Source organism: Balaenoptera musculus, chromosome Y (genome assembly GCF_009873245.2).
Source record: "Balaenoptera musculus isolate JJ_BM4_2016_0621 chromosome Y, mBalMus1.pri.v3, whole genome shotgun sequence".
Classification (NCBI taxonomy): domain Eukaryota; kingdom Metazoa; phylum Chordata; class Mammalia; order Artiodactyla; family Balaenopteridae; genus Balaenoptera; species Balaenoptera musculus.
In genome coordinates this window covers 891015-908301 of record NC_045807.1, presented here as the reverse complement: position 1 = coordinate 908301, position 17287 = coordinate 891015, and the positions used below count along the sequence as shown (strand labels likewise).

The following is a 17287-nucleotide window of genomic DNA, read 5'->3' as shown; positions in this document are numbered from 1 at the left end:
ATATATACAAAAACAAATTATTATAGTTATGGTTATTATTTGTTTTTTAACTTTTAAACTAGAGTATTAATGAATTACACACCTCTACTACAATATCAAAGAACATGACTTTGACTCTATATTAATGCTTACCAGTGAGATTTACACTACCTTCGTTATGTTTATACATGTTAATTGGTGTCCTTTTACTTCTATTCAAAGAACTCCCTTAGCATTTCTTAAAAGGCGATTTATTGTGCTAAGGTTCCTCAGCTCCTCTTTGTTTAGGGAAGTCTTTATCTTTCCTTTATTTCTGAGGAACAGCTTTGTTGGGTATAGTACTCTTGGTTGATAGTACTTTTCTTTCAATATTTTGAATATAGCATTCCATTCTTTCATGGCCTGAAAAGTTTCTGTTGAGAAATCAACCTATAGTCTAATGAAGGTTAATTTGTGTATGTAATGTCACTTTTCTCTTGCTGTTTTGAAAACTCTCTCTTTGTATTTGACTTACAATTTAATTAAAATGTATTCCTCCCTTTTGGGGGAAGAACTTCATAAATATTGATGTCCACTTCTCTCCCCAGCTTTGGGAAGTTTCCAGCCATTATTGTCTTAAATATACTTTCTATCTTTTTCTCTTTCTCTTCTCCTTCTAGGATTTCCATAATGTATATATTGTTTCTTTTAATGGTGTCTCACAAGTCCCATAGGCTTTCTTCACTCTTTTTCTTTTTTTTTTTTGGTTTTTCTCTTTTTTTATTCCTCTGGCTGGACAATTTCAAATGATTACCTACTAGATCACTGATTCTTTTTTCATGCTAGTTAAGTCTTTTCTTCAAGTTTTCTACTGCATTCTTCAATTAATTCATTGTTTTCTTCAGGCCAAAGATGTTTGTTTGTTTTTATTTTATGGTTCCACTTCTTTGTTGAACTTCTTGTTTTGTTCATGTATTGTTTTCTTTATTTATTTAGTTGTCTATGTGTTTTTTGTTGTTCACAAAACTAAGATTACTCTAAATTCTTTGTTAAACAGTTCATAGATCTCCATTTTTTAGGGTCAGTCATTGTTATATCTCACAAAAGTTTTTCTATCTTTCTGCAGTAATAGATATCATATTCTCCTGTGTCTATTTTGACTGGAAAGTGGGCTGCTTATGTTAAAACTAAAAAATGGTGCCAGATTCTGTGTTAGTGCTTCATAAACATTTACTCATTCAGTTTGACACTCAGCAACAGAGGAGTTTCTATAATTATCTACATGTTCAGGTAAAGAAACAAACTCAGTAAGTATCTTTCAGGTGCATAATGCATTGCAGAACTGGAATTTGAGCCAGTATGTCTGATTCCAAATCCTATTTCTAACCAAAACCATTATACAATGCAACCTCAGTTTAAAATTCTATATACCAAAAAAAGAGAACTTCAAATGTAGACAGAACTTTAAAAATTGTTTGTGGAATGACTACTATTCATGTCCTTTATCCTACAAAGATTGTAATTAATACAAATTTGTTGGCTAAAATTTTTAATTTCTATAGGTAAGATATGCTGTTTTATATTTTAATGCATTCTCTTTAACATTTAGTAGAGTGTCTCACTTTCTGTGACTATTCCTTAATAAGTAGAAAGTTAAACTTATTACTTTTAATAATTATATGACATAATAAACAGATCAATATAATTGGTTTCACCAAGGTTTATGGTGAAGAGAACCCTCAAAATTTTATGTCATTGGTTCTATTAACAAACATTTACTAAACTAGATTTTTCAGTAAAGCTCAATTCACAGCCTCACTGTTGCCAAACCAGGTAAGTACCTTCTTTTTAAATTTTCCTAAAATTTAGGGTTAGTGAACTAATAGTCACTGTCATAACCTTGCTATGTTATAAAAATATTTATTCAATTGTTAATTATTCAAAGGATTAATAATTTTGCCCAATTTTTGAGAATGAAAAGAAAAGCCAGCTTCTTATGACATGAATATTATAGTGGAACAAAACTTCCAGGTATTTTCAGTTACTTCTATTATTTTCAAATATAGCACTATGTAGGTGCTGCTGCTCAATGTCTAACTTTTACTAAAAGACCCCACTTTACCCTGTGTGGAAGGAAAATTTTTAAGATTACCCCCAATGACATTTTCTCCAATATGACCCCTGTGATTATGTTATATTATGGGAGAAAAGATAGTTAATTTTATGTGTCCACTTGGTTGGCCCTCAATACCCAGATACTTGGTAAAACATTATCTTGATATTTCTGTGACACTGTTTCTGGATGAGATTTACATTTAAATCTGTGGACTTTGAGTGAAGCAGATTGTCTTCTGTATGAGTGGGCCTCATCAAATTAGTTGAAGGCTTGAATAGAATTAAAGTTTGACCTCCCTCAAGCAGAAGTTTTCCAACATATGGCCTTTAGACTTATACTGCAGAATTGTTCTTTTGGCTTCTTCAGCAGACTACTACTGGACTTGAATTGCATTCTTTCCTGAGTCCCCAGTCTGCTGGCCTCCTCCATCAAATTTCCTCTCACTCAGCCTCCACCATCATGTGAGACAATTTCTTAAAATAAGTCTCTTTCTATGTACATACACACATTTTTGGGGGTCTGTTTCCCAGGAGAACCCTGATTAGTACAATTTTGTAGATAAGCTGAAAATTACTCTGGCTTGGAAATCTTGGATACTACCATAATACAAGCAAGATGTGAACTCTCCTTGGGGACTAATCAAATTTCATCAGGAGTTACAGCAGTAGGTTGATGCTCTAAATACAGCACTTGCTATATTAGCAATCTAGTATGAGCCACAGTCATAATTGAGCCTCAGGTTCATTTCTGATGTGGGGCATCTTGATTAATGCCCCTACAAGTAATTCCAAGGCTTTCCATCATAATCTCGGATAGTTTCATCTTCAACTTCTTTTAGGACCAGTAAGCTGAACATAGTGAAAAATTAAAATTAAAATCATTCTGAAAGTAAGATGATGTGATTTAATTGTTAAAAGAATTCACAATGCAAAAGTCACACAAAATATGGTAAAACACTAATTTAATCACATAATGTTTGTGGAATATTGCTACGTCAATCATGTTCTTCCATTTTTATTTTCCTTAGGAAAACATGACCCTTCAGTCTTTGCTTCTGCCTTTTTCTGGTAATCTCTGGTTTATGTGAATTCTTCGCTGAAGCAAATTGTTCTAAAAGCTATCCTTTCAATTATAAACAAAAAAGTCTCTATTATTGAGAGTGCAACAATGTCAACTGCAAGAATCTTCCCAAAGAATGGGCCAACATGTAACAGAACTAGATATGTCTGATAATTTCATTACATACATAACGAATGAATCATTTCAAGGGCTGCAGAATCTTAGTAAAACAAATCAAAACAAAAATGTCAATCTGTAACACCGGAATGAAAATAATTCTACATGATACAGATAAAAACAGCATGGTATTACAGATGGAGTATTCCTTAACCTAACCAGTAATACAAAAAACTACACTGGTTTGCCAGGGTCTTTGAGAAAACTTAGTCTAATTCAAAACGATATAATCTGTTGAACTAAAAGCAATGCTTTGGGATTTATGAACTTGGAAAGTTTCTGTTTGGGGTGGAACTGCTATTTTGGCAATGTGTGTAAAGTGGAAGGTGAAACATTTGAAAAGCTTACAAATTTGATGACACTATTAATCTCTTTCAGTACACTTTCTACATGCCATCAAACCTGCCCAACTCCTTAAGTGAATTTTGTCTTACCAAAAAAAGATCTAAAACATCAGTCAAGAAGACTTCGAGGGATTGAGAAATTGAAGAGTACTAGATTTAAGTGGGAACTGTCCAGGTGTTTCAATGTACCATTTCCATGTTCCTTGTGAAGGAGGCTCTTCAATTCATATACATCCTCGTGGCTTTCAAACCCTGGTCCATCCTTTTATGTTTAAACCCTGATCCAACTTCACTACTTAACACGTTGCTTTGGAAATTCCTACAACCTAGTTTGACAATAAGCCTCTTCTGAAAGTGTTGAATCTGGAATTCAACTTTTTTGCGGCAAGAAATAGCTCTGGGCCGTTTTTAATGAGACTACCTGCCTTAGAAACACTTAAGTTATCTTTCAATTACATAAGGATGGAAATATATGAATATTTCAAAAAACTTCTCTTAGCTTTTGTCTCTCCAGGTTTTGCACTTAAGAGATTATGTGTTCCAGAAACTTGAAAAAGAGGATTTCCAGCCCCGAAAGGAGTTCCACAAATTAAGGATGATCAGCTTGAGCCTTAATTTTATTAAGCAAATCGATTTGATCTTTTCCCAACATTTTCTCAACCTGAAAATTATTTACTTGCAAGAAAACAAAATACTACCCTTGGTAAATTATATCAGGCAAAAATACACGTCTCTTTTTTTCCAAAGTCATATTCTTAAACTACGCTCATTTTTAGCATGCTGAGTTTGACCCACATTGAAATTTTTATTATAAAACTCTCATTTATTTATTTATTTATTTACTTACTTACTTACTTTTGGCTGCATTGGGTCTTTGTTGCTGTGCACAGGGTTTCTCTAGTTGTGACCAGCAGAGGCAACTCTTCATTGCGGTGCATGGACCTCTCATTGTGGTGGCTTCTCTTGTTGAGGAGAATGGGCTCTAGGCATGTGGGCTTCAATAGCTGTGGAACAAGGGCTCAGTATTTGTGGCTCATGGGCTCTAGAGTGCAGACTTAGTTGTTGTGGCACACAGGGTCAGTTGCTCAGCGGTATGTGAGTTCTTCCCAGACAAGGGCTTGAACCTGTGTCCCCTGCATTGGCAGGCAGATTCTTAACCACTACGCCAACAGGGAAGTCCCTATAAGGGACTATTTTCCCATAAACCACAATAAGACAACTTCCCCATAAACCACAATGTATATCTTATGGAAAAGCCTTAGAATTAAGGTTAAACATTATTTTCTTTATTGGGCAAAAGTAGTTTGAAGGTTTTCCTTACATTGTCTGCTTAAATCTGTCTTTATATGGCAATTATCAAATGTAATATGGAACTGAAGTTTCAGCTGTCTCATAAAAATATTTGAATTAGATGTTGGTGCCAATAATGCTTTTAATGAATTACCTGACTTAGGAGTTCTAGATCTCAGTTATAATGCACACTATTTTATAATAGCAGCAGTAATACATTGTGTAGGGTTTATTTAAAATTTAACTCAGCTGAAATTTTTAAATTCAAACCACAACAGCATTTATACTTTATCAGAGAATTAATTGAGAAACATGTCCCCAGGATAATTAATTTCTTACAGAAAGACATTAAGAATTTCTTCAAGTAAACCACCCTGAACTTTTATGGAGTGCTAAAGAAAAAAGGTATGGGCACATTTTTAAATGTCTCAGGATCACCTTTAACAACCTTCAGTATATCCAACAAATAATTCTAAAATTTAAATGTAACTACAAAAAAACCCAAATTGCCAAAGCAATTTTAAGAAAAGGGAACAAACCTGGAGGTATCACTCTCCCTGACTTCAGACTATACTACAAAGTCACAGGCATCAAAACAGTATGGTACTGGCACATAAACAGACACATAGCTCAATGGAACAGGCTAGAAAGCCCAGAAATATACCCATATACTTATGGACAATTAGTCTTCAACAAAGGAGGCAAGAATATACAATGGAGAAAAGACAGTCTCTTCAACAAGATGTGCTGGGAAAACTGGACAGCTATATGTAAATCAATGAAATTAGAACATTCCCTCACACCATATACAAAAATAAAGTCAAAATGGATTAAAGACCTAAATATAAGACCTGAAACAGTAAAAATTATAGAAGAGAACATAGGCAGAACACTCTTTGACATAAATTATAGCACTATTTTTTTTATCTGTTTCCTAAGGCAAAAGAAACAGAAGCAAAAATAAACAAATGGGATCTAATTAAATATAAAAGCTTTTGCACAGCAAAGGAAGCATGCATTTTTAAAAAAAACTGCTAAATGGGAGAAAATATTTACACCTGTCAGAATGGCTATCATCAAAATGACAACAAACAACAAGTGTTGGCAAGGATATGGAGAAAGGGAACCCTCCTACACTGTTGGTGGGAATGTAAATTGGTACAGCCATTATGGAAAACAGTGTGAAGGTTCTTCAAAAAACTAAAAATATAGCTACCATATGATCCAGCAATCCCACTGCTGGATATTTTTCCAAAGAAAACAAAACCCCTGATTTGGAAAGATATATGAACCCCAGTATTCACAGTAGCATTGTTTACAATAGCCAAGACATGGAAGTAAGCTAAATGTCTATCAACAGATGAATGGAGGAGGAGTCAAGATGGCAGACTAGGAGGATGCAGAATTCGCGTCTCCGCACAACTAGGGCACCTACCAGGAGCCGGTGGGGGACCACAGACACCTAAGGGGATGGGAGGAACCCCCAGCAACCGGGTAGGACGTGGGGGGGGGGTGAGGAGAAGTGAGGGGGGAAGAGAAGTGGAGGCGGGAGGGGACTGGAGCCCTGAGGGCCGGCTGGCGGGGGGAAGGGATCCCTTGCCCAAAGGGGGAAATTGGGGAACGCTTGGGAGGGCAGAGGATCAGAAGGGAGCATGGCCAGGTTTCCCCTGCCCGGGAGCCTATGCAGATCCCAGGCCTGATCCTCTGCCCACCTAGGCCCCCTCCAGCCACAAGGGTCCTGAGGGAGAGGGAGGGAGGGAAGGGGGCGCACAAGTAAAGACCGGACCTCCAGGACCGGCACCCCCTGAGGGGCGGCTAGGGGAGGAGAGGAGTTCCTACACCCAGCGGGACCCACCTGTGGTTCGGGGTCCAGCGGGGATGGGGGGGACCCTGGGAGAGGGGGGATGCACGGAGGAGTGGAAGGGAATGCAGCCGGCACTGTCTCTGTCCACTTAGCACTGGGGAGCCTGTTGGGCTGCTGGGCCTAATCCTCTGCACTCAGAGGTCCCTCCTGCCACTCAGAGCCCAAGCCCCACCCCTACACCCCCACCCAGGACCCTACCTCTACACTCAGAGACACCCTGTGAGACACCCTCCAATGCACTGGGCCTAAACCCCACCCAGAGCAGTACCTCTACACTCAGAGACCCCCTCTGAGACCCCCTACAACATGCTGGGCTTAAACCCCACCCACACACCCCACCCAGGGCCCTACCTCCAAACACTGGAACTCCACTCCACAAGCCCTCCTTTGCATGTGCTGGCCTCTCCTCTTCCACGCAGGTCCTAAGCAGAGGCCCTGCCTCACACTTGAATGTCATCCCACCTAGGCCCCACTCCCAGGGCCTTTTCTGGCTGCCTGGGTCCTAAGCCCCGCCCCATGCTAAAATGTCACCCCCACCCAACTAGGTCCCACCCCACCCTAAACCCCACCCCACCTAAGTTCCACCCCCACCTAAACTCAGCCCCTCATAGTCAAGGCTTTTTCTTTTTCTTTTTCTTTTCTCCTCTTTTAGATTGGGGTTCTCTTTTACCTTGTTGATTCATTTATATTTTTATTTTTTCTAATAAATCTTATTTTTCTAATTTTACTTTATTCTTTATACTTTGCTATTGTTCTATGACTTTTGGCTTGTTCCTCACCCACCACCCCCCTTTTTTTTTTCTTTCTTTGGTTCTGGTTTTGTTTTACCTTATTGCAGTTGTTTCAATTATATTTTTATTTTTCCTAATATATTTTTTATCTTTCTAATTTTATTTTTTGTGTTTTATTCTTTGTTATCATACTGCTCCTTCTTTTCTTTTCTTTTTTTTTGGCCACATCACATAGCTTGTGGGATCTTGGCTCCCAGGCTGGAGGTCAGGCCTGAGCCCCTGTGGTGGGAGCTCCAAGTCCAAACCACTGGAGTAACAGAGAACCTCAGACCCCAGGGAATATTAATCAGAGTGAGGCCTCCCAGAGGTCTTCATCTTGGCACAAAGACCCGGCTCTGTCCAAATGCCTGCAAACTCCAGTGCTGGATGCCTCAGGCCAAACAACCAGTAAGACAGGAATACAGCCTCACGCATAAAAAGAAAAAATGAAATGACAAAAAATATGTTACAGACGAAGGAGCAAGGTAAAAAACTGCAAGACAAAATAAATGAAGGTGAAATCAGCAACCCACCTGAAAAAGAATTCAGAGTAATGATAGTAAAGATGATCCAAATCTCAGAAACAGAATGGAGAAAATACAAGAAACATTTAACAAGGATTTAGAAGAACTAAAGAGCAAACAAACAGAGATGAACAGCACATTAACTGAAATTAAAAATACTCTAGAAGGGAGCTTCCCTGGTGGCACAGTGGTTAAGAGTCTTCCTGCCAATGCAGGGGACACAGGTTCGAGCCCTGGTCTGGGAAGATCCCACATGCCGTGGAGTAACTGGGCCTGTGAGCCACAATTACTGAGCCTGTGCGTTTGGAGCCTGTGCTCCGCAACAACAGAGGCCGCAACAGTGAGAGGCCTGCGCACCGCGACGAAGAGTGACCCCCACTTGCCACAACTAGAGAAAGCCCTCACACAGAAACGAAGACCCAACACAGCCATAAAATAAATAAATAAATAAAAATAAATTAATTTTAAAAAATAAAATAAAATACTCTAGAAGGAATCAATAGCAGAATAACTGAGGCAGAAGAGAGATAAGTGACCTAGAAGATAAAATAGTGGAAATAACTCGTTCAGAGAAGAATAAAGAAAGAAGAAAGAAAGAAATGAGGAGAGTCTCAGAGACCTCTGGGACAAAATTAATCACACCAGCATTCAAATTATAGGTGTCCCAGAGGAAGAAGAGGAAAAGAAAGGGTCTGAGAAAATATTTGAAGAGATTATAGTCAAAAACTTCCCTAAAATGGAAAAAGAAATAGCCAATCAAGTCCAGGAAGCACAGAGAGTCCCATACAGGATAAACAGAAAGAGAAAAATGCTGAGACACATATTAATCAAACTATCAAAAATTAAATAAAAAGAAAAAATATTAAAAGCAGCAAGGGAAAAGCAACAAATAGCATACAAGGGAATCCCCATAAGGTTAACAGCTGATCTTTCAGCAGAAACTCTGCAAGCCAGCAGGGTGTGGCAGGACATATTTAAAGTGATAAAAGGGAAAAACCTACAACCAAGGTTACTCTACCAAGCAAGGATCTCATTCAGATTTGATGGAGAAATTAAAACTTTTACAGACAAGCAAAAGCAATGAGAATTCAGCACTACCAAACCAGCTTTACAACAAATGCTTCTAGGCAGGAAACACAAGAGAAGGAAAAGACCTACTATAACAAACCCAAAACAATTAAGAAATTGGGAATAGGAACATACATATCGATAATTACCTTAAATGTAAATGGATTAAATGCTCCAACCAAAAGACACAGAATGGCTGAATGGATAAAAAACAAGACCTGTATATATGCTGTCTACCAGAGACTCACTTCAAACTTAGGGACACATACAGACTGAAAGTGAGGAGACAGAAAAAGATATTCCATGCAAATGGAAATCACAAGAAAGCTGGAGTAGCAATACTCATATCAGTTAAAATAGACTTTAAAATAAAGACTGTTACAAGAGATAATGAAGGGCACTACATAATGATCAAGGGATCAATCCAAGAAGAAAACATAGAAGTTATAAATATTTATGCACCCAACATAGGAGCACCTCAATACATAAGGCAAATGCTAACAGCCATAAAAGGAGAAATTAACAGCAACACAATAATAGTGGGGACTTTAAGATTCCACTTATGCCAATAGATCATCCAGACAGAAAATAAATAAGGAAACACAAGGTTTAAATGACGCAATAGACCAGATAGACTTAATTGATATTTTTAGGATATTCCACCCAAAAGTGGAAGAATACACTTTCTTCTCAAGTTCACTCAGAATGTTCTCCAGAATAGATCACTTCTTGGGTCACAAATCAAGCCTTGGAAGATTTAAGAAAATTGAAATTGTATCAAGTATCTTTTCTGACCACAACGCTATTAGATTAGAAATCAATTACAGGAAAAAAAAAAAACAGTAAAAAACACGAATACATGGAAGCTAAACAGTGCACTGCTAAATAATCAAGAGATCACTGAGGAAATCAAAGAGGAAATCAAAAAATACCTAGAAACAAATGACAATGAAAACACAATGATCCAAAATTTCTGGGACACAGAAAAAGCGGTACTAAGAGGGAAGTTCCTAGCAATTCAAGCTCACCTCAAGAAACAAGAAAAATCTCAAATAAACAATCTAAACTTGCACCTAAAGGAACTAGAGAGATAAGAACAAACAAAACCCAAAGTTAGCAGAAGGAAAGAAATCATAAAGATCAGAATGGAAATAAATGAAATAGAAACAAAGAAAACAATAACAAAGATCAATAAAACTAAAATCTGGTTCTTTGAAAAGATAAGCAAAATTGATAAACCTTTAGGCACTCATCAAGAAAAAAAGGGAGAGGACTCAAATCAATAAAATCAGAAATGACAAAGGAGAGATTACAACTGACACTGCAGAAATACAAAAGATCATAAGAGACTACTACAAGCAAATATATGCCAATAAAATGGACAACCTGGAAGAAATGGACAAATTCTTGGAAAAGTACAACATTCCAAGATTGAACCAGGAATAATTAGAAAATATATACAGACAAATCACAGGCAATAAAATTGAAACTGTAATTAAAAATCTTCCAACAAACAAAAGTCCAGGACCAGATGGCTTCAGATGTGACTTCTATCAAACATTTAGAGAAGACTTAACACCTATCCTTCTCAAACTCTTCCAAAAAATTTCAAAGGGAGAAACACTCCCAAACTCGTTCTACTAGGCCATCACCCTGATACCAAAACCAGACAAAGATATCACAAAAAAAGAAAATTATAGACCAATATTTTTGATGAACATAGATGCAGAAATCCTCAAAAAAATATAGCAAAGAGAATCCAACAACACATCAAAAGGATCATACACCATGATCAAGTGGGATTTACCCCAGGGATGCAAGGATTCTTCAGTATATGCAAATCAATCAATGTGATACACCATATTAACAAACTGAAGAATAAAAACCATATGATCATCTCAATAGATGCAGAAAAGCTTCTGACAAAATTCAACACCCATTTATGATAAAAACTCTCCAGAAAGTGGGCATAGAGGGACTCTACCTCAACATAATAAATGCCATATATGACAAACCCACAGCAAACATCACTCCCAATAGTGAAAACTGAAAGCATTTCCTCTAAGATCAGGAACGAGACAAGGATGTCCACTCCCACCACTATTATTCAACATAGTTTTGGAAGTCTTAGCCACAGCAATCAGAGAAGAAAAATAAATAAAAGAAATACAAGTTGGAAAAGAAGAAGTAAAACTGTCACTCTTTGCAAATGACATGATACTATACATAGAATATCCTAAAGATGTAACCAGAAAACTACTAGAACTAATCAGTGACTTTGATAAGGTTGCAGGATACAAAATTAATGCACAGATATCTCTGGCATTCATATACACTAACAATGAAAGATCAGAAAGAGAAATTAAGGAAACAATCCCATTTACCATTGCAATAAAAAGAACAAACTACCTAGGAATAAACCTACCCAAGGAGGCCAAAGACCTGTACTCAGAAAACTATGAAATACTGATAAGAAATCAAAGATAACATCAACCCATGAGAGATATAACATGGTCCTGGACTGGAAGAATCAATATTGTGAAAATGACTATACCACCCAAAGCAATCTACAGATTCAATGCAATCCCTATCAAATTACCAATGACATTTTTTACAGAACTACAACAAATCATCTTAAAATTTGTATGGAGACACAAAAGACCCCGAATAGCCAAAGCAGTCTTGAGGGAAAAAAATGGAGCTGGAGGAATCCACTCCCTGACTTCAGACTATACTACAAAGCTACAGTAATCAAGACAGTATGGTACTGGCACAAAAACAGAAATAAAGATCAATGGAACAAGATAGAAAGTCCAGAGATAAATCCACACACATATGGTCACCTTATCTTTGATAAAGGAGGCAAGCATATATAGTGGAGAAAAGATGCCTCTTCAATAAGTGGTGCTGGGAAAACTGGACAGGTACATGTAAAAGTATGAAATTAGAACACTCCCTAACGCCTTACACAAAAATAAACTCCAAATGGATTAAAAGCCTAAATGTAAGGCCAGACACTATAAAACTTAGAGGAAAACATAGGCAGAACACTCTCTGACATAAATCACAGCAAAATCCTTTTTGACCCACCTCCTAGAGTAATGGAAATAAAAACAAAAATAAACAAATGGGACCTAATGAAACAAAAGCTTTTGCACAGCAAAGGAAACCATGAACAAGAAGAAAAGACAACCCTCAGAATGGGAGAATATATTTACAAATGAAGAAACTGACAAAGGATTGATCTCCAAAATATACAAGCAGCTTATGCAGCTCAATATCACAAAAACAGACAACCCAATCCAAAAAAGGGGTGGAAGACCTAAATAGACATTTCTCCGAAGAAGACATACAGATTGCCAACAAATACATGAAAATATGCTCAACATCACTAATCATTAGAGAAATGCAAATCAAAATTACAGTGAGGTATCACCTCACACTGCTCAGAATGGCCATCAACAAAAAATCTACAAACAATAAATGCTGGAGAGGGTGTGGAGAAAAGGGAACCCTCCTGCACTGTTGGTGGGAATGTAAATTGATACAGCCACTATGGAGAAAAGTATGGAGGTTCCTTAAAAATCTAAGAATAGAACTACCATATGACTCAGCAATCCCACTATCCCTGAGAAAACCATAATTCAAAAAGAGTTATGTACCACAATGTTCATTGCAGCACTATTTATAACAGTCAGGACATGGAAGCAATCTAAATGTCCGTCAACAGATGAATGGATAAAGAAGATGTGGCACATATATACAATGGAATATTACTCAGCCATAAAACGGAATGAAATTGAGTTATTTGTAGTGAGGTGGATGGACCTAGAGTCTGTCATACAGAGTGAAGTGAGTCAGAAAGAGAAAAACAAATACTGTATGTTAACGAATATACATGGAATTTAAAAAAGCAGTACTGACGATCCTAGTGGCAGGGCAAGAATAAAGATGCAGACATAGAGAATGGACTTGAGGGCATGGGGTGGGAGGGGAAGCTGGGATGAAGTGAGAGAGTAGCTTTGACATATATACACTACCAAATGTAAAATAGATTGCTAGTGGGAAGTTGCTGCATAGCACAGGAGGATCAGCTTGGTGCTTTGTGACTACTTCGAGGGATGGGATAGTGAGGGTGGGAAGGAGGCTCAAGAGGTGGGGGATATGGGGATATATGTATACATATAGCTGATTCACTTTGTTGTACAGTAGAAACTAACATAACATTGTAAAGCATTTATACTCCAATAAAGATATGAAAAAAAAAAAACCAGAACAACAACAACAAAAAAACAGATGAATGGATAAAGAAGATGTGGTACATATATTTAATGGAATATTACTCAGCCATAAAAAGAGAATGAAATAATGTCATTTGCAACAATGTGGATGGACATAGAGAATACTGTGTTAGTGAAATAAGTCTGACAGAGAAATACAGATACTGTATGTTATCACTTATATGGAAGAACGGCTTGTTCTTTTTAATTAACAGACTATCAAAATTCACATCTTCTCTTGAGACACTGCTACTGAGTCAGAACAGGATTTCCCACCTGCCATTCAGCTTTCTTTCCAAATCCAGCAGTCTGACACACCTCGATTTAAGTTCCAACCAGCTCAAGATGATCAACAAGTCCAAGTTTGAAACTAAGACCACCACCAAGTTAGCCATTTTAGAACTAGGTAGAAACCATTTTGACTGTACCTGTGTGCGATGGTCCAGCCACTGCAGAGGGTCTTCCAGGTCCCGACGGAGAGGGGCAAGGGACTGAATAGCACCGTGAGTATGGGGTCAGAACGACCTAGACAACTGATGGTTGTAAGGCACTTTATTTAGAATTTACTGAATCTTACATACACAGAAGAGGAGCTCATTATTAGACAATGAACCCATAGAATTGCTTATCGTCTCAGTTCAGTCACTATCATGGACGTCAACAAGTTTACAACAACTATCCTTGAACATTATCTTCCCTTAACCAGGCACACACACAGCCCCCAGCCATAAGGAACAACCAGGACTCTCAGTTCCCTGAGGTCTCCTGGCTTGAGATAGCTTTGCTGATCTCTTTTACATCCCTCAGGCCTGGGACAAAGAGTGCATTCCAAGTCAAGGGGGCAAAGCCCTTGAGTGAATTTGCTTTTTGCGAGAGACATACTGTCTCCACCAGGAGTTATGTCTGGCTAAGACTGCATGCCTCCCACACCTGTGACATCAGAGATTTTCGAGAATGGGTATCTGAACATCACAATTCCCAGATTGACAGATGTCATTTGCGCCAGTCCTGGGGATCAACAAGGCAAGAGTATTGTGAGTCTAGAGCACACAACTTGTGTTTCAGATACCATTGCAGCAATATTATGTTTCTTCACCTTTTTTGTCACCATCTCAGTTATGCTGGCTGCCCTGGTTCATCATTGGTTTTACTGGGTTGCTTGGTTTCTGTATCATGTGAGCTTAGCTAAGGCTACAGGTTTCTTTCCACATCCCAGACTTTCTATGATGCTTACGTTTCTTATGACACTAAAGATGCCTCTGTCATGGACTGGGTGATTAATGAGCTGCGCTTCCACCTGGAAGAGAGTGAGGACAAAAATGTGCTCCTCTGGGGCTTCCCTGGTGGCACAGCGGTTAAGAATCCGCCTGCCAATGCAGGGGACACGGGTTCAAGCCCTGGTCCGGGAAGATCCCACATCCGCGGAGCAACTAAGCCCGTGCGCCACAACTACTGAGCCTGTGTTCTAGAGCCCGGGAGCCACAACTACCGAGCCCGAGTGCCACAACTACTGAAGCCCGTGCGCCTAGAGCCTGTGCTCCGCAACAAGAGAAGCCACCGCAGTGAGAAGCCCACGCACTGCAACAAAGAGTAGTCCCTGTTCGCTGCAACTAGAGAAAAGCCTGCGTGCAGCAACGAAGACCCAGTACAACCAAAAATAAATTTAAAAATTAAATAAATTTAAAAAAAAAATGTGCTCCTCTGTTTAGAGGAAAGGGATTGGGAACCAGACTCACCATCATCGACAACCTCATGCAGAGCAACAACCAAAGCAGGAAAACAATATTTGTTTTAACTAAAAAGTATGCCAAAAACTGGAACTTTAAAACCGCATTCTACTTGGCCTTGCAGAGCCTAATAGTTGAGAATATGGATGTGATTGTCTTTATTCTTCTGGAGCCAGTGTTGTAGCACTGACAGTATTTGAGGCTGTGGCAAAGGATCTGCAAGACCTCCATCCTCCAGTGGCCTGACAACCCTCAGGCGGAAGGCTTGATTTGGCAGAATCTGAAAAATGTCATCTTAACTGCAGATGATTCACGGTATAACAATCTGTACATTGAAGGAGGGAATTATACAAGGGTATAAATAAATATGCTTGTATTTATACAAGGAAGTGGGAAACACTGGGGACATTTAAGAAACCTACTTACCACACTTTCTTTTCAATATCTGAGCATTTTTACATTCCTAGTGAATAGTTTCGATGTGTTAATTTGCTGTTGATACTTATTATATATCCATGGCTATGTAGTTTTAATGGTGGTTGCATTAGTTTGTCTTTTACAATTATTTATTACAAATACTGACCTCAATATTTCACTTCTAAAATTTAGATAGTATTTGAATCCTGAGGTGGACTGAGTTTTTAAAGTGTCTTCTAGTTCTTAACTATTTTTTTAAATGGTTACAGCTAAGTTACAATCCTTTAGAATATCTGTCAATTGTCATTACTGTAAATCTTAAAATGAATGATTAAAAATGGTATATTTCTCATAATTACTATATGACAAGAATACAGTTAGGAGACAGACCTGTAATATAAAAACAATTCCCATTTCTACTGGATTTTTTGAGACTTCCTTTTCTGTTTTTTGGAAGAAATCACAATGGAATCAATTTTCATGATATTTTTACATTAACATAATTATTAATACAGAAATTAACTTAATCTTACTTTCTGCTCAGGGTCAGAAAATTAGGATATCTACTCCTTATTACTCTTTACATAATTTTCCCAAATAAAACATTATTGGGCTTTCTACTCCCTGTAGTTCCTCCACCACTGTCTATAGCACCCTCTATCCACAAACAACAACATGAATTTTGAAGAGGCTTAATATGAAATTTACCTGAGAATGACTAGGCATTATCTCAGGACAAAAAGAATTAAATTCCTTCAGAAGGAAAAAACAAACAAACTTCCCATATATCTTCCTTCCTTAAATATAGTTTCCAAGTAACCTTGTACAGTGAATTATTTTAAATATTTGTTTCTAAGGAAGAGAACAAAATGGTGTTCCATAGCCTTATTTAATATAGACAAAATGACAGTTGGTGCAAGTTTGCCAAGGAAAATTTTAGTTGTGTCACTGTTTTATTACCATAATAAATTTATGGGAGGATATTTGCAATTGTGTTGCTGAAGCCAAGAGACACATATATCTAAACTCTAGATCATTCCATGAGGGGATATATTAAGAAGAATATGAGGTGCAGTAAAAACTCATCTCTGTTGATAATCTGTTCTCTAGCAGAAATTCATTCCTCTCTTCCCTGATTGCTGATGACAAGTAAATGTAGATTTTTTTCCGTAGCATTAGTAATTGAGATTCTATGCCCTTTGACAGTCTTATGTTGACAGGATCAAAAGTTAATGAAAATAGTAAAAAGTCTTTTTATCTTCTCCTTAGCAGACATCTTTTTTGGGGGGCTGCATTGGGTCATCATTGCTGTGAGCAGGCTTTCTCTAGTTGAGGCAAGGGCTACTCTTTGCTGCGGTGTGTGGGCTTCTCATTAGGGTGGCTTCTCCTGTTGTGGATCATGTGCTCTAAGTGCACACGCTTCAGTAGTTGTGGCTCTCGGGCTCAGTAGTTGAGGCTCACGGGCTCTAGAGCACAGGCTTAGCAGTTGCAGCACACAGACTTAGTTGCTCCGTGGCATGTGGGATCATCCTAGACCAGGGCTGGAACCCATGTTCCCTGCATTGGCAGGTGGATTCTTAACCACTGTGCCACCAGGGAAGTCCCTTAGTAGACATCTTAATAAAGTGATGATAGTGAAACCAGTGGTTAATTAAAAACATTCGTTCTGGAAACTCAATTATTCCTCACTGAA

At 38.0% G+C, this 17287-nt stretch overlaps 1 pseudogene; it reads left to right on the top strand.

Moving 5' to 3' along the window:
- The first annotated feature begins 3572 nt into the window (after positions 1-3572).
- LOC118889460 lies at positions 3573-15538 on the top strand (annotated as a pseudogene).
- Positions 15539-17287: the final 1749 nt, after the last annotated feature.